The following is a 27,488-nucleotide window of genomic DNA, read 5'->3' on the forward strand; positions in this document are numbered from 1 at the left end:
CACTGTTTTTTCTTTTGGCTGTATTGTATTTCTCAAGGGATGGATCATACAGTCAGATATGACATATGTGCATGTAAGTTGACATGCATGGCATGAGGATATGCCTGCCCATCTTTTAGACATGCTGTCATGTCAGAAGACTTAAACAGGAGAGAGATAGAGAGAGTGGAGATTTGATATAACCTCCATGATGATTGTATTTCAGGTGATTGCTGTAGACTTTGTTTACACATGACATGCAAACTGTTGTAGCGATTTCATTATCTTTAAAGCTGTATATCCTTATATCATCTCCCTTTTTCAAACCGTAATATGTTTGTGAGGTAGATACCTTAAAAGTTACACTGACCATTTAAAGTTAACCTTAGCACTATGCAATAGGCATGTGATGGTCTGTTTACATTAAAATAAATACATTTTAATAATATACCATCTGTTGTTCATCTTCATTCATTCCTTACTGATAGGTCGCGGTGGTGCAGCAGTTAGTGTTGCCGCCTCACACCAAGAGGTTCTCCTGTTCGATTCTCGGCTGGAGTGCCTTCTGTGTGGAGTCTGCATGTCCTTCCTGTGGTCGGGTGATGCTTAAAGACATGCAGGTAGGTGTGTGCGTGAATGGGTGTGCCTTCGTTGAAGGTTGGGTGTTGGGCTGGCACCTCGGCACCGTAAAAATCTACTGCCAATCATAAGCGGACCGGCGTTCCGCTGTGGTGACACCTAACTGGGAAAAGCCGAAAGACATTCCTTACTGATGGGTTATCTGTTCCATCCTCGGAACCGAGCCGGCCTTATACCAAGCTTGCGTCAGCCAAAAAAACTCGAGTCAAGATCCTACCCACAATGCTCTGCTCCCTGTTACCTCAGATCTCGTTTGCCACATTACTGTACAGTTGTGTCAAGCCATTGTTTCTCAGCTAAGTGTTAAATTTTTTGAAGTTTTTCTATTAGTGTTTAGAAAGCTTTCATTTCATTACTATCTCTATCCTCCTACCCTATTGCAACTTTGAGACTCTCTCCCTAAAGTATTCTCCTTTTTCTTACCTTTGAGGTAATTCTCCATTACCATCGTTGGTAATTCTTCTTCTCTCCCTTTCTTTACCCTTCTGGGTAGTTTTCCTAACCTCTTAGTAGTGTCGTACTTCTCCCATCATATCACAATGTCGGATAAGAAAAGTAGTATTGGTTTCAAACAATGTGCGGAATGCGTCTGTACGTTACCACTTTCTGATGGCCATGATCTATGTGTTTATTGCCTGAATGTTTCCCACCTTTCAGTGGGCCCTCCATGTGGGATTTGTAGGAATTTTTCGACTAGGACTCTAAATGAAAGGAAGAATAAATTAATTCTAAAAGGCCTCCTTAGAACTCCTTTCTGTGAGGCTATCTCTGGATCGGAGGGCTCACCCGTTCCAGCTAAACCGCGGAAGAGGCATTCTTCCTCCTCCTTGAGATCGCTCACTTCATCTTCCTTTGAAGATAGCAAGGAGTTGACTCGCAAAAAGGTAAAAATTTCAAGCCAGGTGCTGCCACCTGTGGTCCATTCGGCCCCAGCCTCTGCACCGCCCCAGTTGATTTTCACTCCAGTTATATCTTCTTTATCACCACCGGCATCAGAGTTCCCTGTGCAGACACTAACGGCTCTGAAAGTTTCATCACAGCCTTTATCGGCACTGCTGACATTGGTGCAGACCGTCTTGGCACTGCCTCTACAGGTACAGTCTACTTCGGCACCATTGGTGCAGACTCCTTCAGCTCAGTCCTTGCCGATGTTGTCAACTTCTGGGATACTGCCCTCTACAGTGCAGACGCCTTCGGCACCAACATGCTGCTCGGTGCAGTCACTTTCGGCACCGTCGTTACCGGTGCAGACACTTTCTTCGACAGCACCGTATTCACCAGTGCAGACATTTGCTACACCGCCCTTCATGGTGCAGACACTTATGGAGCTGCCTTTGTCGGCACAGATAACCTCAACACCATTCTCCTCGGTGCAGACAACCTCGGTTCTGGCCTCTGCACTACACGAACTCGCAAGGACTAAGTACTTTCCTTCCTTGCATCCATTTGTGGGAAATCAGTACAGCCCCTTTATAGACAGGCCAGAATCTCCATCAGATCTCTCTATGAGGTCAACCACGAGCCTCTCAGAACAGGATTTGTTATGGCTTGTCAACCAGTTGCTTGTGGCCAGGTGACTCTCTCACCCATCTAAAGCTGCGCTCCCTCTTGCAGGTGACCGTATTTCTCCACAAACTCCAACTTACACTCCTCCTTTGACTTTCAAGGAGGGATCAAAGCCCCTTCATATGACAGTAGCTTCCCTTACTTCGAAACCAACAGTGGACCTCACTTTGGAGCCGGAGTCGTCCTTGTGGGGCACCGGGCCCTTCTCAGGCTAGTGGCTGTGCCGTGGTGGTAGGCATTTTTGGTTCCACGCCAATTTTTTCCATGGCATCCTCAAGGAATCCTCCTCCCGTCACACTCCACAGTGGTCTTGAGACTCCTGGTCTGGGGGTCGGCTCGTCGGATCGGGGTGTGACCCAGTTTCCGAGGTTGTTGTGCTCTGGTTTGGGCTCCCATCCCTCTTTGGGCAGGGTGTAACCCCGGTTTCGAGGGTGTCATGCTCGGTTTTGGTCTCTCATCCCTCTTTGGGCGGTCCAGCCTTCCAGGCCATGGAGAGGACACTTGCTTCTGCTGGCAAAGCCGCCCTGCAGGAGTCCTTGCCCCCCCTCTGTGCTGCAACTGTTGCAAGCCACAACTACCAGACCTCAGGCACAAGGGCTTCAGGATGTTCATCGTGTTACCCTGCTGCAGTCATCACACTTGGGGTTATCCTGTCGTCAGGTGGTCCCGCAGTCGGCCAGAATTCCAAAGTCTTGGTCCGGCGTTGGTTGCTGTCGCTTCTTCCCTGACGTCAGTGTGCCAGGGGTATATATAATGCATCCGACGCCATTTTCTTCAGTCTTTCTTGCTGCGCGGTGCCCAAAGCAGAAGCAGTTTGCAAGTGCCGGTTGGCCGACTCCTGAGATTTTCGAAGTCGAATTTCAGATCCGAAGTCTTCAATAAAGCTAAGTACCCCGTTGGGGAAACTTTTCTTGCCTCAGACCGATGTCAGAAAAAGTTAACAATTGTATTTCTTGTGGGAAGCAAATACCTCATAACGATTTTCAGTCTTACTGCATACCTTGCCTAGGCCCAGACCACAAAGTCACTGGTTGTCGTTTTTGTGCTAGGTTTAATAAGCGTACTATAAAAAGACGCTTTGATTTCGCACAACACTACTTTGGTAGAAACTTTAACTACACAATGCCGTCGGAGCAACCGACTACCGGAGTGCACAAAAAACGCAAGGATAAGGACAGGCAGCCTAGACCCAAGCCAGACTCTGAGGCCTCGGCTAGACCAGTCTCTGGTTCACCAGTCTTCAGTGAGGCGCCGACGCAGCCCCTGACTACCGCAGATCTGGAACCCGAGACCGCTTCGGAGCCTTTGGCGGAGAGTGCTAGGCCGACGCAGCCATTTTGTTTAGCCCCTACCGACGACAGTGCTGAAAGAGATGTCAGTGCTGCAGAAACACCTTCGGTTTCTGAAGGCGTCTTCAGACCGACGACGCTCACCATAAAAACGTATCCTAAGCTTAAGACTCCTATTAAACCTAAAAAGACTGCACTTCAGTCTCCAGTTCAAGGCCCCATGCCTAAGAAACAGATGCTCAAAATGGCTGAAGATTTGATCTCTTTAATCAGGGGTTCCCAACCCCCACCCGACAAAAGGCCTAGACAAGAGGAAGATTATGCCTCCTCTGATCAAGTGTCTATTTCCTCAGGCTCCTCTGAGGACCAAGATTACTCCTTCCCCACCTTATGAAGATTCTGATGCTGAGGATTCTATTCCCTCAGCTTCTCCTCCTGAAGAATACTCCTTTGGGGAAACTTTACACACTATGAGGGAACATTTCCACTGGGAAGGTCAGGACTACTCTGACTCAAAGAAAAGGCTCAGAGAGTTTCTTTTACTCCCCCAGCACAGACCACTTGCCATCCCCCCAGTTTTAGACATTGTGGATGATGTTTACTTGGAATCCAGTTTGAACCCAGATTCTCTGCCTCCTGCTCCAGCCAAACCTGACAGATACTATAGAGTGCCTGATTCCCACAAATTCCTTTATAAAAGCCCTGTTGCTGATCCAGAGACTATCTCCCAGGGTCCCAAAGGGGCTAAGGCTTCTATGGCAAAAAATCCTGTACCCTCTGAAAGTGACTCCAGAGCACTAGACAGGTGGGGGAAAAAGGTTTACACCTCAGCCACTCTAGCTATGAGTGCACTAAATTGCCAATTTCACATGCTAAAATATCAGCAATTTCTAATGTCTCAGTTAAAACAAAAAATGAGCACACTCCCTCAACAGTCTGAATTGAAAGAAATGCAGGATCTGTTGCATGCAACTGAACAGGTGGGCAAACATACTTTACAATGTGGGTTTGATTCTTTGGAGGCTTCCTGCAGAGCAGCTGTCACTGGGTCTGTTATACGTAGGCATGCTTGGTTAAAGGAGCAAACTCTGCCTGATCATGTTAAAGCAAAGCTTCTAGATGCTCCCTTACAGCAGGATGTTCTTTTTGGAGTTAAAGCAGAAGAAGTCTTAAAGAAAATGGAGGATAAGGCAAAATCTATGCAGACAGTCAAAGATTTTCTACAGGTACAGCCCCCTTGCTTCAGCAGAAATTGGCCAACAAAAATTGGTCCTTTCCACAGACTAGATCTTCAAGATACTTATTACTATATAAAAGTGGAAAAGCGCTCAAGAAGATACCCCCGCTTCCGCATAGGAGCTAGTCACTACCAATTTTGAGCACTGCCCTTCGGTCTCTCTCTACAGCCCCCAGAGTTTTAACCAAATGCATGGCAGTGGTTATCGCTCACCTGCGACTTCAAGGATTCCAGGTGTTTCCATATGTAGATGACTGGCTCCTTACCACCCCCACCAAGCGTCTACTGGGAGAAGCCCTAGACTGCACTCTTCTCCCAGCTCGCTGCCTGGGAATCGCTATAAACTGGTAGAAGTCCAACACGACTCTGGCACATTCTTTAGAATTCATCGGAGTTCTGTTGGACACAAGGAATTGCACAGCATCTCTTCCGGATCACAGACTAAAGAGAATAAGACAAACAGGTTCAGCCACTAATCTGTCACCACAAATCTTCTGCTCAGTCCATACTTCAACTTTTGAGATCAGTGGCAGCCTCGATCACCATTGCTCCTCTGGCCAAGTTCCACATGAGATTTCTTAAGTGGCTACTTCTCACTCAGTGGTACCCTCTACAACATCCTTTGTCTTTTCAGATAAATGTAACTCGGAGATGCAAGCAAGATTTGCTATGGTGGACATCCCAAAATCCCCAGCAATGTTGTTGCCCCTTCAGCCATCATCAGTCAAAAGCCACAGTTACCACACATGCCTCCTTGATGGGGTGGTGGGGACTTTGTCAGGGAAACTCAGTCCAAGGCACCTGGTCAGAGAAAGAGGCTCATTTGCATATCAATGTCCTGGAACTGAGGGCGGTGCTATTAATGTTGCAAGCATTCCACTCGATCCTTCCGTCAAGGACTATTGCAATCCAATTAGACAACATGTCACTAGTCTGGTACATCAACAAGCAAGGTGGCACCAGATCTTACCCATTATGCAGAGAGGCTTTGAGAATATGGCAATGGGCGATAGCTTCCTACCGCTTTCTAATTGCAATGCACATTCCCGGGAGCTCCAACATGATAGCGGACAAATTGAGTAGGTACATTCTACAGTGTCTCCAGTGGTCCCTCAATCCTGTGATAGTGGCAAAAAGTTTCAACCGCTGGGGCCAGCCTTGCTGCAATCTGTTCGCCTCCCCAGTCAACTACAAGTGCAGCAACTACTTTGCCCTGAACCCCCCATGGGGACAGTCACCAAGAGACTATCTAGTCCACGCTTGGCCCTCAGGTCTGCTTTATGCTTATCCTCCTCTACCCCTCATCTCCCAATTTTTGAAGAAAGCATGGCAGTTGAAGAGCAAAGTGATCCTCATTGCTCCATGTTGGCCTCGGCAAGTTTGGTTCCCCTTCCTCTGTGGCCTCACCTGCTAGATCGGTCATGGATTCCCAGTCCACCTCCAACGTTGATCTCCCATCTGCAGGGTCTGACTCACCCCAGTCTAACAAGCCTGAAGCTGACAGCTTGATTTCCCCACTTCCAGTGATTGCCAGGCAGGATAATCTCTCCTCCCCAGTGCACAATATTCTTATTGCATCTCATAAGTCATCCACCAGGCTAATTTATCTCAGCAAATGGAAAAGGTTTACTTTATGGGCAGTGAACAAACAAATGGACCCCTTGTCAGCCCCAGTTTCTGTGGTATTAGATTACTTAACAGATCTTTTTCAATCTGGGGTATTAGCCTCTACTATTCATGTTCATTTAACTGCCATTTCTAATTTCCACATTGGCTTCCAGGACTCTTCACTCATGTCACACAGACTCTGAAGACCTTCTTGAAGGGCATTTTTCACCTAAAACCTCCCTTTAGAGAACCAGTACAACCTTGGGATTTGGCCTTGGTTCTACAAGCCCTAACAGCTTCCTCCTTTGAACCTGCGTCATCATGTGATTTAAAGTGCCTGTCTTGGAAAACTTTGTTTCTGGTTGCAATCACATCGGCCAGACGTCTGTCAGAACTTCAAGCCTTATGCATCAAACATCCCTACCTTATTTTCCATAAGGATAGGGTCTCACTGAGAACTAATTCTTCCTTTTTACCGAAAGTGGTGTCAAAGCGGTCTTATCAACCAGTCTATTGATCTCCCAGTATTTTTTCCTAATCATTCTAGCAAGGGAGAGTATTGCCTGCACTCCCTAGATGTTCACAGGCAAATTTGTTTTTATTTTGATAAAACAAAATCTACCCGTAAATCAGACCAACTATTTCTGCCCTTTTCTGGACAAAGACTAGGTCATCCTGTCTCTAAAGTTACATTGGCATCATGGTTGAGAAATTGCATTACCTTCATCTACAAGAACAACATCACTTTGCCTCACAAAGTGAAAGCTCATTCTACAAGGTCTGTGGCAACTTCAGCAGCTTTCCATGCTAGGGCTTCCCTCAAATGACATTTGCTCAGCTGCTAGTTGGGCCAAACCCCATACTTTTATCCTTCATTACAAATTGGATTTGGCCTCCAGAGGAAGAGCTTCTTTTGGTTCCATGGTGCTCAGGAATATCCTTCCGTGAGGGCTGCCCAGGGATACAGGTAGCTGGGGACTCTGTCCCATCAGTAAGGAATGAATGAAGATTAACAACATCAGATAAAGAAGTTATGTTTTACCATAACGTTTCATCTGTGTTGTTGATCTTCGTTCATTCATTACTCCCCACCCTCCATTCCCCTCCGGAGGTTCCTGGTGGATTTCATATGGTCCTTTTCCATTATTGTAGGTCTGTTATGACCAGAGGTAGCCTCTACTTTTGTCTGTCAACTTGCAAACTCTATCTGAGATAACAGGGAGCAGAGTATTGTGGGTAGGATCTTGGCTCAAGAGTTTTTACAGTCATGAGCTTGGCACAAGGCCGGCTTGGTTCCGAGGACGGAACCAATAACCCATCAGTAATGAATGAACGAAGATCAACAACACAGATGGAACGTTATGGTAAGACATAACTTCTTTTTTTCACTCCTTAAAATTCCTTTAAACTGTAGAATAGTTCAGATATACTTTTTTTTCTTCCACTGCCTGCTACCTCTGGGTAATTAACAGTACCATTTACACATCACTGTCTGGGGTCCATGCAAGCGATTTATTTGTTTCAGTCTGGATAGGCTTCACCTTAAATTGCTTATGGTGTTGCTTGGCTTTTGTTATATGTTTGCAGTATGTATCCATGTGCTAACTAATGGTGGTGAGGCTTTAGCTGGCTGAAATAGCTGTCTGGCTCCTAGTCCCTAGTCCCCTAGCAAGGGACTGCTGCCATTCTTGGGTGAAGCACCACATAGTTGCAGGCTATGATGGTCTCCATGTAGTGGGAGAAGTCATGTAGTCTTGACTCGGCTGATTGTTTTCATGGCAGTCTTACTTGTGTAGTTTTCATGCCTGTAGAAAGGGTGTAGATGTTAAAATATGACATGGTCCTCTCCTCTCCCCACTGTCTCTCTCCTTCTTTCTCATTTTACACCTGAACCAGTCTCCCCTCACAGCCTTGTCCTTCCTTTCTGTTCTTCCATTCTGCTTCTCTCTACACTCTGTTTTGATACATATTTTTTATTAGCCTACTACACCTCTCTCAGTACCCTATAACTGTTCACTCATATATCTTAACTCACTCCTTGGGACTATATATACTTTTCAAATTTAATCTTATTACTATATTGTAATTTTTAATACTGTGTCATTGCAGGTCTGTATTAGAACACCAAAAGGGATAAATATCGAACATTCACATGAGCGAAAATACATGAAGGATACATTTATTTATTTGTGCGCATTTACTCAAAGTCCAGAGGTCTGACACCAGTTGTTTGTGTCAGCCCTTCTTGGAGAATATTTGTGTTCGTGGGAGGATTCAATGACCGCTTCTAATTTGCAGCCATCTACAAATGTAGTCACAGAGGCCATTAACATTGGTCTTGAGTTTAGAGAAGTAAAAGCCAAAAAGGAGTGGTCCCAGGACCGATCCCTGAGGAACTGCACTTGTGACTGGCCTCTTTGCAAATGTGAACTCCCCAGTTCTAACTTCCTGAGTCTTGTCTATGGGCCAGCTAGCTGTCCACCAGGTGACATAAGGATTTCTACCTATCCTCTTAAGTTTGTCAGCAGTGCCCGAGTGGGGGTATTGTGAAATGCCCTGTCCAGGTCAAGGTAGGCAGTGTGAGCCATTTTACACCATCTGTTGCTTTGCTGGTGATCTCAAAGAAGACCACTAGGTTGAGTAGGCATGTCCTGCCCTTGATGAAACCAAATTGGGTCGGTCAAGTATCTGGAGGTTTTCTATGTCATTATTGATCATTTCCATGATAATTCCTTCCATGGCTTTGCATTTGAAACTAGTGAGTCTTACGGATATGAAGTTTCCAGGGTTTGATAATGGCCTGGCTTTGTGTAGCGGGATGACTGTTGCTTTTCTCCATTAATGAGGCATGAAGCCTGTTTGGAGGCTACAGTTAAATGTCAATTCCGGAGGACTTGTACATCATGTTTCATGCTGTTTAGAAGCATCTTGGGATATTGTCTGGGCTCATTGATGCAGTGTTTTTGGTCTTAGAGAGTGCATTGAGGACCTGTTCCCTAGTGATAGTAGTGGGAATTGTATCTGATTATATCTCCTGAGGGAAAGTTAGGGGGGGGAATGTATTTTCTGAATGATGTTTGAGAGAGGGCAGCAGGACATGGAGTCAGTCTCTTCTGACTAAGCACGCACAAACTGACTGCTGTGAGATTCAGTCCTCTACCCAACTTATTGCACAAGCTAGAGAACAGATTAGTTAGCGCTAGTGCCAAGTGGGCCATTTTTCACTTCAGATTATACTGGTGTACTCTTAAGCACACAAGCTTTTGAAATTCACATACATTTCTTCAATTCTACAGATGTTCATCGTTTCACTGTTGCAGTCATCACTGTAGGGTTCTTCCTGCCAGCAGGCAGCCCTCGGTCGGCCAGAATCCCAAAGTCTGGGTCCGGCGTCGGCTGTTCAGTCATGCTCCCTGATGTCAGAGCGCCAGGAGTACAAAGCTGCCAGCCGACGCCATTTTCTCCAGTCTCTTGCCGTGCGGTGGAAGCAGTTCGCAAGTGCCGGTCGGCTGACTCCTGATATTTTTTCGTACTTCAGTCTGAAAACTTACTACTTCTTCTCAAAGCTAAGTACCCCATTGGGGAAACTTTTTTTTTGCTCCAGTCCAATGTCAGAAAAAGTTAATTGTATTTCTTGTGGGAAGCAAATACCTCATAAGGATTTCCACTCTTACTGTATTCTTTGTTTAGGCCCTGACCACGACGTAGCTAGTTGTCGGTTTTGTGCTAGATTTAACCAACGTACGATTAAGTGGAGGTACGATTTTGCTTTTCACTACTTTGGCAGGCGATTTAATTATAAAATGTCGGACACGCTTCCGACTACCGGAGTTTACAAACCACGCAAGGATAAGGACAGGCCTCCGAGGTCCAAATCAGACGACGGTTTACAAGCAGAGCCAGCTCCAGGTTCGGCCGTCGTCAGTGAGGCACTTTCGCAACCCCTGTCGTCGGCCATTTCAGAACCGATTGCCAAAACGGACTCCAACGAGGAGCCAACTAGGCCTTTGAGTACTCCAGCGGCAGGACCTTCGGACAATGCTCCCTCGGATGGGTCTGGAGCCACTGTGCAGGTACCGGCTTCCGAGGGGGTTTTCAGGCCTACACAGCTTCTGATTAAGGCAAAACCAAAGACAAAGGCGAAGACTCCTAAATCAAAGACACCAGCCCAGGCCTCTTCTGATCCGGGACCCAAATCTCAGAAACAGCTGCTTAAAATGGCGGAGGACTTACTAACCATGATTTAGGGGTTCACATCCCCCTCCAGACAAAAGGCCAAGGCAAGAATTGGATCTTGAATCCTCTAATCAGGCATCTATTTCTTCAGTGTCTTCCTCTGAACAGGAATATACTTTCCCTCCTTATGAAGATTCTGATGCTGAGGAATCCATTCCATCAGCTTCTCCCCCTGAGGATTTTTCTTTTGGGGAAACTTTGCATGACATGAGGGAACATTTTCACTGGGAAGGATAGGAGTACTCTGAATCCAAGAGAAGGCTTAGGGATTTCCTTCTTCTTCCCCAACATAGACCCCTGGCTATTCCTCCTATTTTGGATATTGTGGATGATGCCTTTTCTGAGGCTAATTTAACTCCTGACTCTCTTCCTCCAGCCCCTGCTAAGCCTGACAGATATTACAGTGTCCCTGACTCCCACCAGTTCCTTTACAAAAATCTTGCTGCTAATCCAGAAACCATTTCTCAGGGTCCTAAGGGTGTTAAGGCTGCCTCTGCTAAAAACCCTATTCCGTCAGATAAGGATTCCAGAGCTTTGGAGAGATGGGGCAAAAAATGTGTACACTTCTGCTACTTTATCTATCAGGGCTTTAAATTGCCAATTTCATATGCTAAAATATCAGCAGTTCCTGCTGTCTGTTATGAAACAAAAGCTAAGTACCATTTCTGCATGTACAGATAATAAGGAATTACACGATTTGATGCATGCTACTGAGCAAGTGGGGAAGCATGGTTTACACTGTGGTTTTGATGCCTTGGAGGCTTCTTGCATGGCAGCTGCCACTGGCACAGTCATTAGAAGGCATGCTTGGTTAAAGGAACAAAATTTACCTGATCAAGTGAAAGCAAAGTTACTGGATGCTCTGTTCAGCATAATGTTTTGTTTGGGTCTAAGGCTGAAGAGGTGATAAAGAAAATGGAGGATAAGGCAAAATCCATGCAAACGGTTAAGGATTTCTTACAAGTTCAGCCCCCTAGATTTAGCAGAAATTGGCCAACTAAAAATTGGTCCTTTCCCAGCTCGGACAGGCCTCAGAGGGGTAGATATAGGCGCTCCAGAGGGAGGGCCCAAGCACAGACCTAGACAGTGGAGTGCTTCCACCCCCAGGGGTGGAGAGGACAGACCTCAATCTTACAGAAAACAGGCTCAATGACTTCCCCTGCATGGCTCCAGGAACTTCTCTCCTGGAAGCCCCTCTAGGGGGAAAACTCTCTTTTTCAACAAAATTGGACTTGCATAACCCAAGACAAGTGGGTTCTGGATGTAGTTTCAAAAGGTTACAAATTCCACTTTCATACCTTGCCAAGACCGAACGGATGGCCAGACCTACCAAAACACCAATGGGTATAGGCATTAAACCAGGCGGGTTCCCTCATGGCAGAGGGCCATAGAACTGGTTCCACAATCAGAGACTGGGCAAGGCTTTTACTCGAGGCTCATTCTAGTTCCCAGAAAACAAAATTCATGGAGACCTATCCTGGATCTGTCCATCATTTTAAATACTTTCCTGGAGATAACCAAAGTTCAAGATGCTTACTCTGCAGCAGCTCCTGCCAATGTTGAGCAAAAATGCATGGATGATGACATTAGATTTAAAGGAGGCTTACCTACACATCCCTATCAGACAGGAGTGCAGGAAATACCTCAGGTTCAAGGCCGGTTCGAAACATTACCAATTCTCTGCGCTGCCCTTTGGCTCATCTACTGTGCCCAGGGTCTTCACCAAGTGCCTGGCACCAGTAGTAGCTTATTGCAGACTCCAGGGAATTCAAATTTAGCCTTATCTGGACGACTGCCTTATTCAAGCAGACAGCAAGGATGTCTTACTCCAGCACCTGGAATTTGTTCAAAATCTACTCAAGTACCTGGGATTCACTGTGAACATAAAAAAGTCAAATTTGACACCCACACAACAGATAACTTTTCTGGGTGCTCTTCTAAACACAACAACCCAGATGGCTTTCCTGACATCCGAAAAGCAACTACAGCTGGCTTCAACTTTCAAAACCTTGGCATTAATGTCTCAGCTAACTGCAAGGAAGTTCCTGCAGGCTCTGGGTTTCATGGCCTCCTGCATCCTTCTCATACCAAATGCAAGACTACATATGAGAAAAATACAATGGTACCTAAAAAGTGTATGGTCCCAGCATTGCCACGGTCTAGACACACAGATTGCTGTCTTGCCTTGCCTACAAAAGGAATTCCATTGGTGGACCATGGCATGTCTTCACAACAAAGGGAAAGCTTTCCGTCTGCCTCCAGCCAGCCAAATGTTAACCACGGATGCCACGGATTACGCATGGGGAGCACACTTGCAGGGGAAAGGCCTGCAAGGTTATTGGACAGAGGATCAGAAGCACCTACATATCAATTTAAAAGAGATGTTAGCAGTACAGAATGCCCTCTTGGCTTTCAGGGATCTTCTACAGCCAGGACTACTGATACGGACAGACAACACCACAGTTATGTGGTACATAAACAAGCAAGGGGGTTCACACGCCTACCCCCTTTGCAGACTAGCCATGACTCTATGGAACACAGCTCTAGCTTGCAAAGTGGATCTACAAGCTCAGTTCCTGCCAGGGAAACAAAATATTCTGGCAGACAGCCTGAGCAGGAACCTGTCAGACCCACACGAGTGGATGCTAGACACCCAAATATTCAAGATAATTACAGAAGTCTGGGGCTGCCCAGACATGGATCTATTTGCATCCCCCCTCAACCACCAGTTGCAGATTTTTTGCACAAGGACATTTCACAAACTAGCATGGAAAGTGGATGCTCTCTCTTTCAGTTGGAGAAACCTTTCGGGGTATGCCTTTCCTCCACTACCTCTTCTTCCACGGGTGTTATTAAAGATCAAACCGGACAAACCCAAGATGATTTTACTGGCCCCAAATTGGCCTCGTCAATTTTGGTACTCAACACTGATGAATCTATCCCAGGAGCCTCCTTGGATTTTAACTCAGATACCAAATCTTTTGTCCCAACACCAGGGCCAGGTTCTGCACTCTCATATCAAAACTCTCAGCCTGGCAGCTTGGCGAATTCCGGGTCTATGACTATTCCTACCCTTCCCAAACAGGTCATGGATGTCATCTTAGAAGCTAGATGGACTAGCACTAGAAAATCTTATGCAGGTAAATGAAAGAGATTTTGCACCTGGATGCATGCTCAGGAATTCGGATCCTCTCATTCCTAATATCCCATTGATTTTACATTACCTGACAGACATGCTACATAAGGGTTTATCCTTCTTCTCCATAAAAATACATGCCTCGGCTATCTCTGCACATTACAATACAGACCCTCCAATCTTTTCGCATCCACTCCTGAAACAATACCTCAGAGGAGCAAAGAATTTAAGGCCCCCTAGGACACCACCCATACCGGCCTGGGACCTCAACTATGTTCTGGAAAAACTCACTCTGCCTCCTTTTGAGCCTGCTGCCACATCAGACATTAAGTATTTATCATGGAAGACAGCTATCCTACTGGCTTTGACTTCTGCCAGGAGATTCAACGAGTTACAAGCTCTCATGGCTGTGGAACCTTATATTATTTTTCACCAAGATAGGTTGTCTTTAAGGACTAATCCTACGTTCATGCCTAAAGTGGTTTCCAAAGTGGCTTTAAATCAAACTATTCACCTGCCAACTTTTTTCACTAATCCACAAAATAAGGGGGAGAGGATCTTGCATTCTTTGGATGTACACAGGCAACTACATTTTTACCTGGACAGAACCAAGGATATCAGGAAAACAGAGCAACTGTTTGTTTCTTATGCAACAAATTATCAAGACAAAGCTATTTCAAAACAGACCATTTCTGAATGGATTGCTCATGGAATCAGATTTTGTTATTCTCATCATGGAAAGCAAATCCCAGGAAAAATTAGAACTCACTCTACCAGAGCTGCTGCTACTTCAGCTGCCTTTCTCAGGGGAGTACCTACCAAAGATATTTTGGAAGCTGCAGCTTGGAGTTCAGTGCATACTTTCTCTAAGCACTATAATCTCCCTCTTTACTCTAAGTCTAGGGCAGGCTTTGCTTCTGCAGTCTTGCAGGCCCTTCTAGCCACCCCTTCTACTCTATAACCACCACCCTTTATCTCAGCTTTGGGATTCAACCCTACAGTGATGACTGCAACAGTGAAACACGATGAACATAGTACAGTTGTGTACACTTACCATAAATGTAGATGTTAGTGTGTCTTCACTGTTGCAGTCTGGGTTACCTACCCTCCTGTCCCCTCTTAGATTTTCATTACTGTGGTTTCCTACTTCACCCTTCTTCTGAGGTGTATTTGCTACAGAGTATGGGGTTTGTTGTATGTTACATTTTTGTTTTACTATTAGCCTTCACTTTTGGGCGCCTGACATCTGGGGCAAGAAAAACTGGAGAACATGGCATCAGCTGGCAGCTTTGTACTCCTGGCGCTCTGACGTCAGGGAGCATGACTGAACAGCCGACGCTGGACCCAGACTTTGGGATTCTGGCCGACCGAGAGCTGCCTGCCTGCAGGAAGAACCCTACAGTGATGACTGCAACAGTGAAGACACTCTAACATCTACATTTATGGTAAGTGTACACAACTGTACTATTTGTCTTCTTACACAGTGTAACATCTAGATGTTTGTCAGAAAGCTCTATAAACAGTAGAAGTGATGGGTGTGTATATTGCTGTCCACTATCAGGTGTATAGTTAAACTGTTTTAGAAAGTGTGCTCTGTGATGTATAGTCTGCTGTGTTTACCCTGTACATTGGGCAGCACAGTCAGTAGTATTGTATGTTCACACTAAGATGTTTTCAGCTTTGCTTCTTGGCAGGGGTACATTCTGCACAGCGTCTGTATGTCCTTTCTGGTTTTGCATGTATTTTCTCTGGCTGCTATATTTTCTCTCTCGTATACTAAAGATTGTAAATTGTTTTGATATGTTTGTGGATGTGTGATCATAAAGAAAGGCTTGGCAATCTGTTTCCATTTCAACCCCTTGTTGAGTAAACTCTTTAAAGTTCACTAGTTATTCATGGAGTCACTGCAGGAGTTAAGCCATGACCTGTAAGTGCGAATGAATGGAACCTTTGCATTGCATTGTCCACTTTACTGCCATTGTGTCAACAGGAGTCAAAAGCAGAAGCTCTTGTACTTAACTAATACTGTATTTGAAGATGTGTACATGTGTGTGCACTGCATTGTCCTTTCTACTTCCATCATGTCAGCTGCTGCCTTTTTTGTAGTTCATGTCATCCAGGAAGGGCAAGTGTAGGTGTGGAAGGCAAATTCCGCATAAATATAACCATGATCTTTGTCTGTTTTGTCTAAGCATAAATCACAACTACCATTCCTGTGCCGTTTGTCAGGCCTTTATCCCAAAGACATTGCAAAGCCGTCTTTCAGCTTTGAACCTCTGCTTAGATGACCAGCATTTGAAAAGACTAGCTAAGGACATTATGGAGGGTTCTGTGGGTCTTTCGGCCAAGCAGACTTTGAAGAAGGGAGGTCAGTAATCCTAGGCCTGAATCCTCTTCAACTGCGCCTCTTTCTGCCAACGTATTCCTTGAAGTTAGTAAAGACTTTCAGGTACATTTGGAGGTTGGGTCTGGTTCTTTGGTGGGTACCACTGCGGAGGCCATTAAAGAATACGAGCTAGGCATGTCCTCAGATGCAGTGCAGATGTCCATTTTGGACAGACAAGGGGAACCATGGCTCGCTGTGTTGGAAGGGTCCAGAGACATACCTCAGGCTCTAGTTAGGAAATGGGTCCTGGTGTCGGTCACTGAAGGCAGGCCTACGTCTGGTCCTTCAACCTGTCATCAAGCAGAGGTGCATGTTAAGAAAAAACAAAAAACAAAGCATCTTCCTGCCCCTAAATCACTTCGGTCTGACTGGAATACATTTTCACAGGGATTGATTAAGGCTTTAATTGCTTTTAAGCCTTCTATTACTGTTTTTGTTCCCTCTTTTATTTTTTCCCCTGTTAGGAGGGTTAGGGAAAAGATGATAACAGAGGATGAGTCTTCATCTGATGAGGATTCCTTGGCATGCTTCACTCAGATTGCCCTCTTTAGAATATGCTCCCACTGAGGAGGAATCCAGTAGTGTGGATTCTCCAGTGGAAGAGATTTCTTTTGGGGAGACTATTAACAAGATGAGAGAATTCTTTAAATTGGTCTGCTCTTAGGTCTCTGAGGTGCAAAAAAGGTATTCATTTTACAAATGGAATCTCGTTCTCCTTCTGCTGTGCCACATATTTTGCCAGCATTTTGGATGCTTTCTCTTCAGCTTCTAAGACCCCAGATTCACAAATTCCTGCACCTAAAAGGCCTGACAGATTTTATGCGGTGCCTGATGATTGTCTATTCCTTTACAAATGTCTTACAGCTGATCCAGCAGTGGTATCTATTGCTTCTGACAAATCTTCTTGGTTGTTGCCATCCTCTAAGCTTCTTCCTTCAGATAAAGAGAGCAAAATAATGGAAAGACGTGGGAAGAATGTTTACACTTCTGCCACATTAGCTTTCCGAGCCATAAACTATCCAAGCCCATGTCTAGGTTTTCCTTAGCCCTTCTTTCTCAGACTTCTTCAGCTCTTTCTGAGCTTCAGATTCTGACATTAAAAATCAGGTTATGTTCCTTTTAGGAGCTTCTTCTGAAGTGGCTAGACACTCAATCAAATGCATTTATGATGTAGCAGAAGCATCATCTAGAGTATCTGCTTCTGGCTGTGTTCTTAGAAAGTGTTCTTGGTTGTTGTGACTTCTGTAATGGTATAAGGTAGTGCCATCTGTACCAAGGAGAGTAGGGCAGTGCATGTGTAACATATGCCAGCTTAGCTAGCTTGAGTTTTGTAAAGAATTTTATGTCATTTGACTGCCACACTGATTTGTACAGATGCATGTGTTAAAATGTATTTGTAAAGCTGCTTTAACAGAGAATCTTGCTGGACAGAAGAGAGCTATACGTGCATGTCACTATTATTGTAACTGATTAAACGTATATGTTTTAGCAGAGAATTATGGAAGGGAAGAGGTTAATCTCTGAAGAACTGAAGCAGAGAAGCTCTGTTTGTACGGCAACACCACTCCGCGCTGCAATGTTATCGTTTATGATCATGCTGGAGCGTGATGTTATTTATTTCACTGCACCAAATTCGATGATGATGGGCGACACAGCAGTGTGAACTGGTAGGGGTTTAGAGGAAAAGTACCATTTTTTTAGGTAATCTTTGACATTTTCTAATAAATAATAAAAAAGATGTGCATCGAAATGTAAGAAAAAGGAAGTTTCTGTAAATTGCCTTTATTGAAGAAGGTGCATCTTAAACGTGAATCGTTGGCGTGAAACGTTGGTCAATGCTGAATAGGGTCTTTTCGGCAGTGTGTGCGTGTCGATGAGTGGGCCTAATTGTGTTCCTTTCATTGCTGGGCTGAATAGCTGCAACAATCGTTTTTGGACTGGTTTGTCTGTGCGACGTTTGGGTCTTCCTTTGGTAAAGGGTGCTTGGTAGTTCTTTTGGATTGCTCTCGCTGTCTCTGGATGTGCTGGTTGGTTCGTGCTGGTTGCCGCAGATTGCTAGACTGGATGCTGGTAAGGACAAAGTCTGTCACTTTTAAGAGCTTACCTGGTGTATGTTTTGCGAAACTTGACTTTGGCTTATAACTCTCCCAGGGTTAATTTGTGACTGCCAGCAATCAGATTTACCGGAGTTCGTTTTTTGTGTAGTGCCATTTACTGAAGACGGCTGCTTCATAGTCCCTGACTGTTTCAGGAAAATCTTCAAAAAACAGCCCCCAGGATTTTTCCCCTTGATACGGACAGACAACACCACAAAGGAGTGTGGTAATATAAACAAGGGGTTCACACGCCACCCCTTGTAGACCAGCTATGACTCTATGTGGAACACAGCCTCTAGCTTGCAAAGTGGATCTACAAGCTCAGTTCCTGCCAGGGAAAAACAAAATATTCTGGCAGACAGCCTGAGTAGGAACCTGTCAGACCCACACGCAAGGGATGCTAGACACCCGGGGCCCAAGATAATTACAGGTCTGGGGCTGCCCAGACATGGGATCATTTGCACTCCCCCTCAACCACCAGCTGTGATTTTTTGCACAAGGACATTTCACAAACTAGAAGTAAGGGAAAGTGGATGCTCTCTTCATGGAGAACTTCGGGTATGCCTTTCCTCCATACTTTCTTCCACGTGGGTTTAAGAAGATCAAACCGGACAAACCCAAGATGATTTTACTGGCCTCAAATTGGCCTCATTAATTTTGGTACTAACATCGATGAATCTATCCCAGGAGCCTCGATTTTAGAATCAGATACCAAATCTTTGTCCCAACACCAGGGCCAGGTTCTGCACCTCACATCAAACTCCTCAGCCTGCAGCTTGGCGAATTCCTCGGGTCTAAGGACTATTCTACCTTCCCAAACAGGGTCATGGATGTCATCTAGAAGTTAGATGGACCAGCACTAGCACCCATGTAAATGAAAGAGATTTTGCACCTGATGCATGCTCAGGAATTCGGATCCTCTCATTCCTAATATCATCCCATTGATTTTACATTACCTGGGACAGACATGCTACATAAGGGTTTATCCTTCTTTCTCTCTCCATAAAAATACATGCCTCGGCTATTCTCTGCACATTACAATACAGACCCCTCCAATCTTTTCTTTAAGATTCACTCCTGAAACAACACTCAGAGGAGCAAAGAATTCCCAAGGCCCCTCAGGACACCACCCATACCGCCTGGGACCTCAACTATGTTCTGGAAAAACTCACTCTGCCTCCTTTTTTGAGCCTGCTGCCACATCAGACATTAAGTATTTATCATGGAAGACAAATATCCTACTTGGCTTTGACTTGCCAGGAGATTCTAACGAAAGTTGGCAGCTCTCATGGCTGTGGTGAACCTTATATTATTTTTTTCACCAAGATAGGTTGCTCTTTAAGAAGGATCAATCCTAATGCTCATGCCTAAAGTGGTTTCCAGTGCGGCTTTTAAATCAAACTATTCACCTGCCAACTTTTTTTCACTAATCCACAAAATAAGGGGAGAGATCTTGCATTCTTTGGATGTACACAGGCAACTACATTTTTACCTGGACAGAACCAAGGATATCAGGAAAACAGAGCAACTGTTTGTTTCTTTATGCAACAAATTATCAAGACAAAGCTATTTCAAACAGTATTCATTTCTGGAATGGATTGCTCATGGAATCAGATTTTGTTATTCTCATCATGGAAAGCAAATCCCAGGAAAAATTAGAACTCACTCTACCAGAGCTGCTGCTACTTCAGCTGCCTTTCTCAGGGGAGTACCTACCAAAGATATTTTGGAAGCTGCAGCAGGAGTTCAGTGCATACTTTCTCTAAGCACTATAATCTCCCTCTTTACTCTAAGTCTAGGGCAGGCTTTGCTTCTGCAGTCTTGCAGGCCCTTCTAGCCACCCCTTCTACTCTATAACCACCACCCTTTATCTCAGCTTTGGGATTCAACCCTACAGTGATGACTGCAACAGTGAAACACGATGAACATAGTACAGTTGTGTACACTTACCATAAATGTAGATGTTAGTGTGTCTTCACTGTTGCAGTCTGCTACTACCCTCCTGTCCCTCTTAGATTTTCATTACTGTGGTTTCTACTTCACCCTTCTTCTGAGGTGTATTTGCTACAGAGTATGGGGTTTGTTGTATGTTACATTTTGTTTTACTATTAGCCTTCACTTTTGGGCGCCTGACATCTGGGGCAAGAAAAACTGGAGAACATGGCATCAGCTGGCAGCTTTGTACTCCTGGCGCTCTGACGCCAGGAGCATGACTGAACAGCCGACGCTGGACCAGACTTGGGATTCTGGCCGGCCGAGAGCTGCCTGCCTGCAGGAAGAACCCTACAGTGATGACTGCAACAGTGAAGACACTCTAACATCTACATTTATGGTAAGTGTACACAACTGTACTATTTGTCTTCTTACACAGTGTAACATCTAGATGTTTGTCAGAAAGCTCTATAAACAGTAGAAGTGATGGGTGTGTATATTGCTGTCCACTATCAGGTGTATAGTTAAACTGTTTTAGAAAGTGTGCTCTGTGATGTATAGTCTGCTGTGTTTACCCTGTACATTGGGCAGCACAGTCAGTAGTATTGTATGTTCACACTAAGATGTTTTCAGCTTTGCTTCTTGGCAGGGGTACATTCTGCACAGCGTCTGTATGTCCTTTCTGGTTTTGCATGTATTTTCTCTGGCTGCTATATTTTCTCTCAGATACTAAAGATGGTAAATTGTTTTGATATGTTTGTGGATGTGATCATAAAGAAAGGCTTGGCAATCTGTTTCCATTTCAACCCTTTGTTGAGTAAACTCTTTAAAGTTCACTAGTTATTCATGGAGTCACTGCAGGAGTTAAGCCATGACCTGTAAGTGCGAATGAATGGAACCTTTGCATTGCATTGTCCACTTTACTGCCATTGTGTCAACAGGAGTCAAAAGCAGAAGCTCTTGTACTTAACTAATACTGTATTTGAAGATGTGTACATGTGTGTGCACTGCATTGTCCTTTCTACTTCCATCATGTCAGCTGCTGCCTTTTTTGTAGTTCATGTCATCCAGGAAGGGCAAGTGTAGGTGTGGAAGGCAAATTCCGCATAAATATAACCATGATCTTTGTCTGTTTTGTCTAAGCATAAATCACAACTACCATTCCTGTGCCGTTTGTCAGGCCTTTATCCCAAAGACATTGCAAAGCCGTCTTTCAGCTTTGAACCTCTGCTTAGATGACCAGCATTTGAAAAGACTAGCTAAGGACATTATGGAGGGTTCTGTGGGTCTTCGGCCAAGCAGACTTTGAAGAAGGGAGGTCAGTAATCCTAGGCCTGAATCCTCTTCAACTGCGCCTCTTTCTGCCAACGTATTCCTTGAAGTTAGTAAAGACTTTCAGGTACATTTGGAGGTTGGGTCTGGTTCTTTGGTGGGTACTACTCATGGAGGCCATTAAAGAATACGAGCTAGGCATGTCCTCAGATGCAGTGCAGATGTCCATTTTGGACAGACAAGGGGAACCATGGCTCGCTGTGTTGGAAGGGTCCAGAGACATACCTCAGGCTCTAGTTAGGAAATGGGTCCTGGTGTCGGTCACTGAAGGCAGGCCTACGTCTGGTCCTTCAACCTGTCATCAAGCAGAGGTGCATGTTAAGAAAAAACAAAAAACAAAGCATCTTCCTGCCCCTAAATCACTTCGGTCTGACTGGAATACATTTTCACAGGGATTGATTAAGGCTTTAATTGCTTTTAAGCCTTCTATTACTGTTTTTGTTCCCTCTTTTATTTTTTCCCCTGTTAGGAGGGTTAGGGAAAAGATGATAACAGAGGATGAGTCTTCATCTGATGAGGATTCCTTGGCATGCTTCACTCAGATTGCCCTCTTTAGAATATGCTCCCACTGAGGAGGAATCCAGTAGTGTGGATTCTCCAGTGGAAGAGATTTCTTTTGGGGAGACTATTAACAAGATGAGAGAATTCTTTAAATTGGTCTGCTCTTAGGTCTCTGAGGTGCAAAAAAGGTATTCATTTTACAAATGGAATCTCGTTCTCCTTCTGCTGTGCCACATATTTTGCCAGCATTTTGGATGCTTTCTCTTCAGCTTCTAAGACCCCAGATTCACAAATTCCTGCACCTAAAAGGCCTGACAGATTTTATGCGGTGCCTGATGATTGTCTATTCCTTTACAAATGTCTTACAGCTGATCCAGCAGTGGTATCTATTGCTTCTGACAAATCTTCTTGGTTGTTGCCATCCTCTAAGCTTCTTCCTTCAGATAAAGAGAGCAAAATAATGGAAAGACGTGGGAAGAATGTTTACACTTCTGCCACATTAGCTTTCCGAGCCATAAACTATCCAAGCCCATGTCTAGGTTTTCCTTAGCCCTTCTTTCTCAGACTTCTTCAGCTCTTTCTGAGCTTCAGATTCTGACATTAAAAATCAGGTTATGTTCCTTTTAGGAGCTTCTTCTGAAGTGGCTAGACACTCAATCAAATGCATTTATGATGTAGCAGAAGCATCATCTAGAGTATCTGCTTCTGGCTGTGTTCTTAGAAAGTGTTCTTGGTTGTTGTGACTTCTGTAATGGTATAAGGTAGTGCCATCTGTACCAAGGAGAGTAGGGCAGTGCATGTGTAACATATGCCAGCTTAGCTAGCTTGAGTTTTGTAAAGAATTTTATGTCATTTGACTGCCACACTGATTTGTACAGATGCATGTGTTAAAATGTATTTGTAAAGCTGCTTTAACAGAGAATCTTGCTGGACAGAAGAGAGCTATACGTGCATGTCACTATTATTGTAACTGATTAAACGTATATGTTTTAGCAGAGAATTATGGAAGGGAAGAGGTTAATCTCTGAAGAACTGAAGCAGAGAAGCTCTGTTTGTACGGCAACACCACTCCGCGCTGCAATGTTATCGTTTATGATCATGCTGGAGCGTGATGTTATTTATTTCACTGCACCAAATTCGATGATGATGGGCGACACAGCAGTGTGAACTGGTAGGGGTTTAGAGGAAAAGTACCATTTTTTTAGGTAATCTTTGACATTTTCTAATAAATAATAAAAAAGATGTGCATCGAAATGTAAGAAAAGGAAGTTTCTGTAAATTGCCTTTATTGAAGAAGGTGCATCTTAAACGTGGAATCGCTGGCGTGAAACGCTGGTCAATGCTGAATAGGGTCTTTCGGCAGTGTGTGCGGTCGATGAGTGGGCCTAATTGTGTTCCTTTCATTGCTGGGCTGAATAGCTGCAACAATCGCTTTTGGACTGGTTTGTTCAGCGACGCTTTGGGTCTTCCTTTGGTAAAGGGTGCTTGGTAGTTCTTTTGGATTGCTCTCGCTGTCTCTGGATGTGCTGGTTGGTTCGTGCTGGTTGCCGCAGATTGCTAGACTGGATGCTGGTAAGGACAAAGTCTGTCACTTTTTAAAGAGCTTACCTGGTGTATGTTTTTGCGAAACTTGACTTTGGCTTATAACTCTCCCAGGGTTAATTTGTGACTGCCAGCAATCAGATTTACCGGAGTTCGCTTTTTGTGTAGTGCCATTTACTGAAGACGGGCTGCTTCATAGTCCCTGACTGCAACGTGCCTTGCTGTCGGACGCCTAGCTGAGAATTTTATTTTATTTTATTTATTTTGTTTTGCATGTGTTTACCGGGCTAGTCCAGCTGGATATATGTCCGTTTTCGGTGGAGGCCCGGGGAGAAAGGCTCCACTACTTACTACTAAACAGTTTCAAGCTATACATCAATATACCGGTCAACGTCTTGTTATGAGGCGACAACGCTATAGTATGTAGTAGATATCTGAGTCTGGTATTTTATATTATATTGAAAACAATTTATATTAATAACCAAAACTTGGTTTAAATACCAGGAAGGTCAAAAGGCACCAGCTTGGCTGCAGCCATTCATTGTACTCATGGACTTGCTAAGCAAATGACCCCTAAAGATTATCGAATGCTTTTTGAGAATCGGTATATGGAAATGAAGAATGACTTGCCATAACCTGGATATTCCACCCAAAGAAAATCAGTGCCTTCTTCCTCTGCTTTTAACAGAACCCTGATTTCTTGCACTGTGAGGTTGAGAGGTATGACTTTATATACTTGCAACACACCTAAGAGAGATGGAACCAGAGAGGTGATTGCACCCCGTCCCCCTTTTGTTACATCAGGATTCAGACTAGCTGCACAAGGCTTAGCATTTTGACCCTGTTGATGGACTCCTTTATTCCTTAGTACTGTTTTGCATTTTTTACTGATCTTATTTGGTTGACTATTGCATCACATTTTCTTTGTTGCACTCACACTTCTACTTACTGAGATATCTGCTATAGAATTGTTTGTACTTTTATTGCTCACGCTGAGTTTGCTGCTATTTCATTACTGTTGACAGTTAACTTGATCATTATTGAACTGTTTTCTTCCACAGAGCTATTTCCTGCTGTTAAACAGCCTACCACTACCCTATCTTCCATTTTCTATCCTACACTACTCCTCCATGACTCCTCCACACTATCTCACCTCTTTTACATGCCTTTTCATTCTCACCATTCTGTATAATGCTTCTTCTTATTCCAATACCACACTACCCGCCTCTTTTTCTCCCCACTCATCCTCCACTATCTCCCTTCTACATCCTTCATCCCTCCATTTTTATTTGATATCCCCCTCCCTCCTTCAACCAAATCCATTTCATTACTTTAAACTAAAACACCATACACTCTACAAAAAGTCTCCCACTTTCAAATGTAAATTACATCTACCTTTTACTTTACTCCGTAATTCTAGGTTTCAACTCCTCTACTCTTTCTCTTGTCTTGCTCTTGCAGGAGATGTCCATCCTAACCCTGGGCCAACACCAACTAACATTCTCTCTCCCTCTACCCCACAAATAGGCACAATAATAAATACCTTAAATTTATTACCATTAATACCCAGAGTATTAATAACAAAATAACAAACTTTCATGCCTGGCTAAATATAACTGAACCTGACATAGTAGCAGTAACAGAAACCTGGCTAAAACCTCAAACTAGTAATTCTGAAATTTTACCACCTGGCTACCAAGCACTCAGGTCCGATCGCCTAAACAAAAAAGGTGGTGGTGTAGCCTTAGTCTACAACTGCCTGCTAAATCTTAGCCCATACCAAAATTCCATTCCCAACTTTAACAATGCAGAACTAGTCATAGGAATCCTCAAAATAAACAACTTCAAAAGTATCTGTATTATAACCATCTATATACCTCCTGGAGACAACTCCTCCACCCTAGAGAATATTCTCTGTTGGGCCTCAAACAATATTAAACAGGAAACTTTCATTCTAGGTGATGTAAATATTGATTGGAATAATATTAATAACAATACTCCCCTTCAGTCTATCAATCTTTATAATTTTACTCAACTAATAAACAACATTACCAGACCTAACAAAAACAACCTCCAGGGTCCATCTTGGACTGGATCCTAGTCAGCCACCTAATAATATCTCCAACTCAGGTACCTTACCTGACTCATTAAGTGATCATCTCCCAGCCTTTATTAACGTAAAACCCAACAGCTCCCACACCAACAACAATATGTCTACTCTCGCAACCTAACTAATTTTAATCCTTCTGTATTTTCAGAAACCCTTCAACTAACAAACTGGGATTCTCTAAACACTCTTCCCCTAGATGAAGCCCTTGAACTCTTTAATACTACCTTCCTTAAAATCCTAGATTCCCAAGCCCCTCCCCGTACAAAAAGGATAAAGTTCAACTCTGCCCCTTGGCTAACTAAAGACACTAAAACTCTAATGCGACAAAGGGACAAAACATGGAAACTATACAACAAAAATAAAAACCCAGCCTCTTTACTGCAATTTAAGCAACTCCGTAATCTTGCTAAAAAACTTATTATAAAGGATAAGAAATCTTACTACGGCAAACTTCAGTCCTCCTCACAAATAATCCCAAAAAATTCTGGAATTCCATCAATTCTCTCTTACATCCAGGTACAAAATCCAATCCCTGTCCAGACAATAATAAGACTGACACTGAAATAGCTACTCTCTTTAACTCGTTTTTTACTGGCTCAATAGCTGAACTGACTAAATCCTTCTCCTCTTCCACCCCTACCCCTAACCCAAAGCATCCTTCTACACCCATCCCTCACTCCAACTCTTATAACCCACCTCCCACTTTCATTCTACATCCCGTGTCTACCACCAGTATCAAACATCTTCTTCAGAACTCAAACCATGCTCCAATGCCCTGACAACATTCCATCACTCTTTCTCAAGCTTGCAGCTAATGGCATTGCCATACCTATCCGCATTCTCATCAATAGATCCATCCAAGAATCTTATGTTCCCAAACTTTGGAGAGCTGCCCACATTCTGCCCTCCATAAAGGAGGCAAAAATAATACCATCTCTAACTTCCGCCCAATAGCAATTCTTTCCCCAATCTCGAAAATTCTTGAAAAATGCATATACCAGCAACTCATGCCCTACCTTCTCGATAACCATCTCCTCTCTCCCTCACAACATGGGTTTCAGCCTGGCCACAGTACCATAACCGCTCTTCATTCCTTCCTAGAAATTGTCAACCAAGCCCGTGACTCTGGAAAAATTGTCTCCTCTGTTCTTCTCGACCTTTCTAAGGCCTTCGACACTATATCCCACACTCTCCTTCTCAACCACCTCTCTAACCTCAATCTCTCCCACAACTCTCTTTCTTGGTTCAGAAGTTATCTCTCTGATAGATCCCAAGCTGTGAAATGGAAAACTGGTACCTCAAAATTCCTACCTACCCCTACCGGAGTCCCTCAGGGTTCTATTCTCGGCCTTTGCTCTTTAACATCTTTATCAATGATCTCCACTCTTCTATTCCTCTTGCTCAAATAGTACAATCACAGATGACTCCACTGTTATCTGCTCTGCGCCTAACCTTCCCGAGCTCCAAGCCAAAACCCAATTGGCCTTCACAACCATAGAAAATTGGATGCTTCAAAATCATCTTTCCTTCAATGCCAATAAATCCCACATCATTCTCTTCTCCCCTTCAAAAGCTCTGACTCCTGATAAGTCATCCTTCATAATTTCCAGCCTCTCCCAGTCCTCTATAGAAGTTGTTAGTAGTGCTAAATTACTCGGAGTAACCATTGATGAACACCTGAAATTTAATATTCATATTCAACTTAACATAAAGAAAACTCATCAGAAGCTCGGTATGCTTTATAGAAATGCAAACTTTCTTACTCCATCTTCAAGACAAACTCGCCACTACCTTCCTTCTCCCTTCTCTGCTGTACATGGTGCTCCTCTTCTATCCAATCTCTCCTCTTCTATCTCCACAAAACTTGAAAGTTGCTACTACAAAATTGCCAAATTAAGC

At 44.0% G+C, this 27,488-nt stretch overlaps 1 protein-coding gene across 5 annotated transcripts in view; it reads left to right on the forward strand.

Moving 5' to 3' along the window:
* Positions 1 to 27,488, forward strand: part of RAVER1 (ribonucleoprotein, PTB binding 1) — a 2,969,353-nt gene that overhangs the window by 1,892,125 nt on the left and 1,049,740 nt on the right. The gene's annotated exons all lie outside the window — the stretch shown is intronic.

Source organism: Protopterus annectens, chromosome 9.part0, assembly GCF_019279795.1.
Source record: "Protopterus annectens isolate FY-2018-M chromosome 9.part0, PAN1.0, whole genome shotgun sequence".
NCBI lineage: Eukaryota > Metazoa > Chordata > Ceratodontiformes > Protopteridae > Protopterus > Protopterus annectens.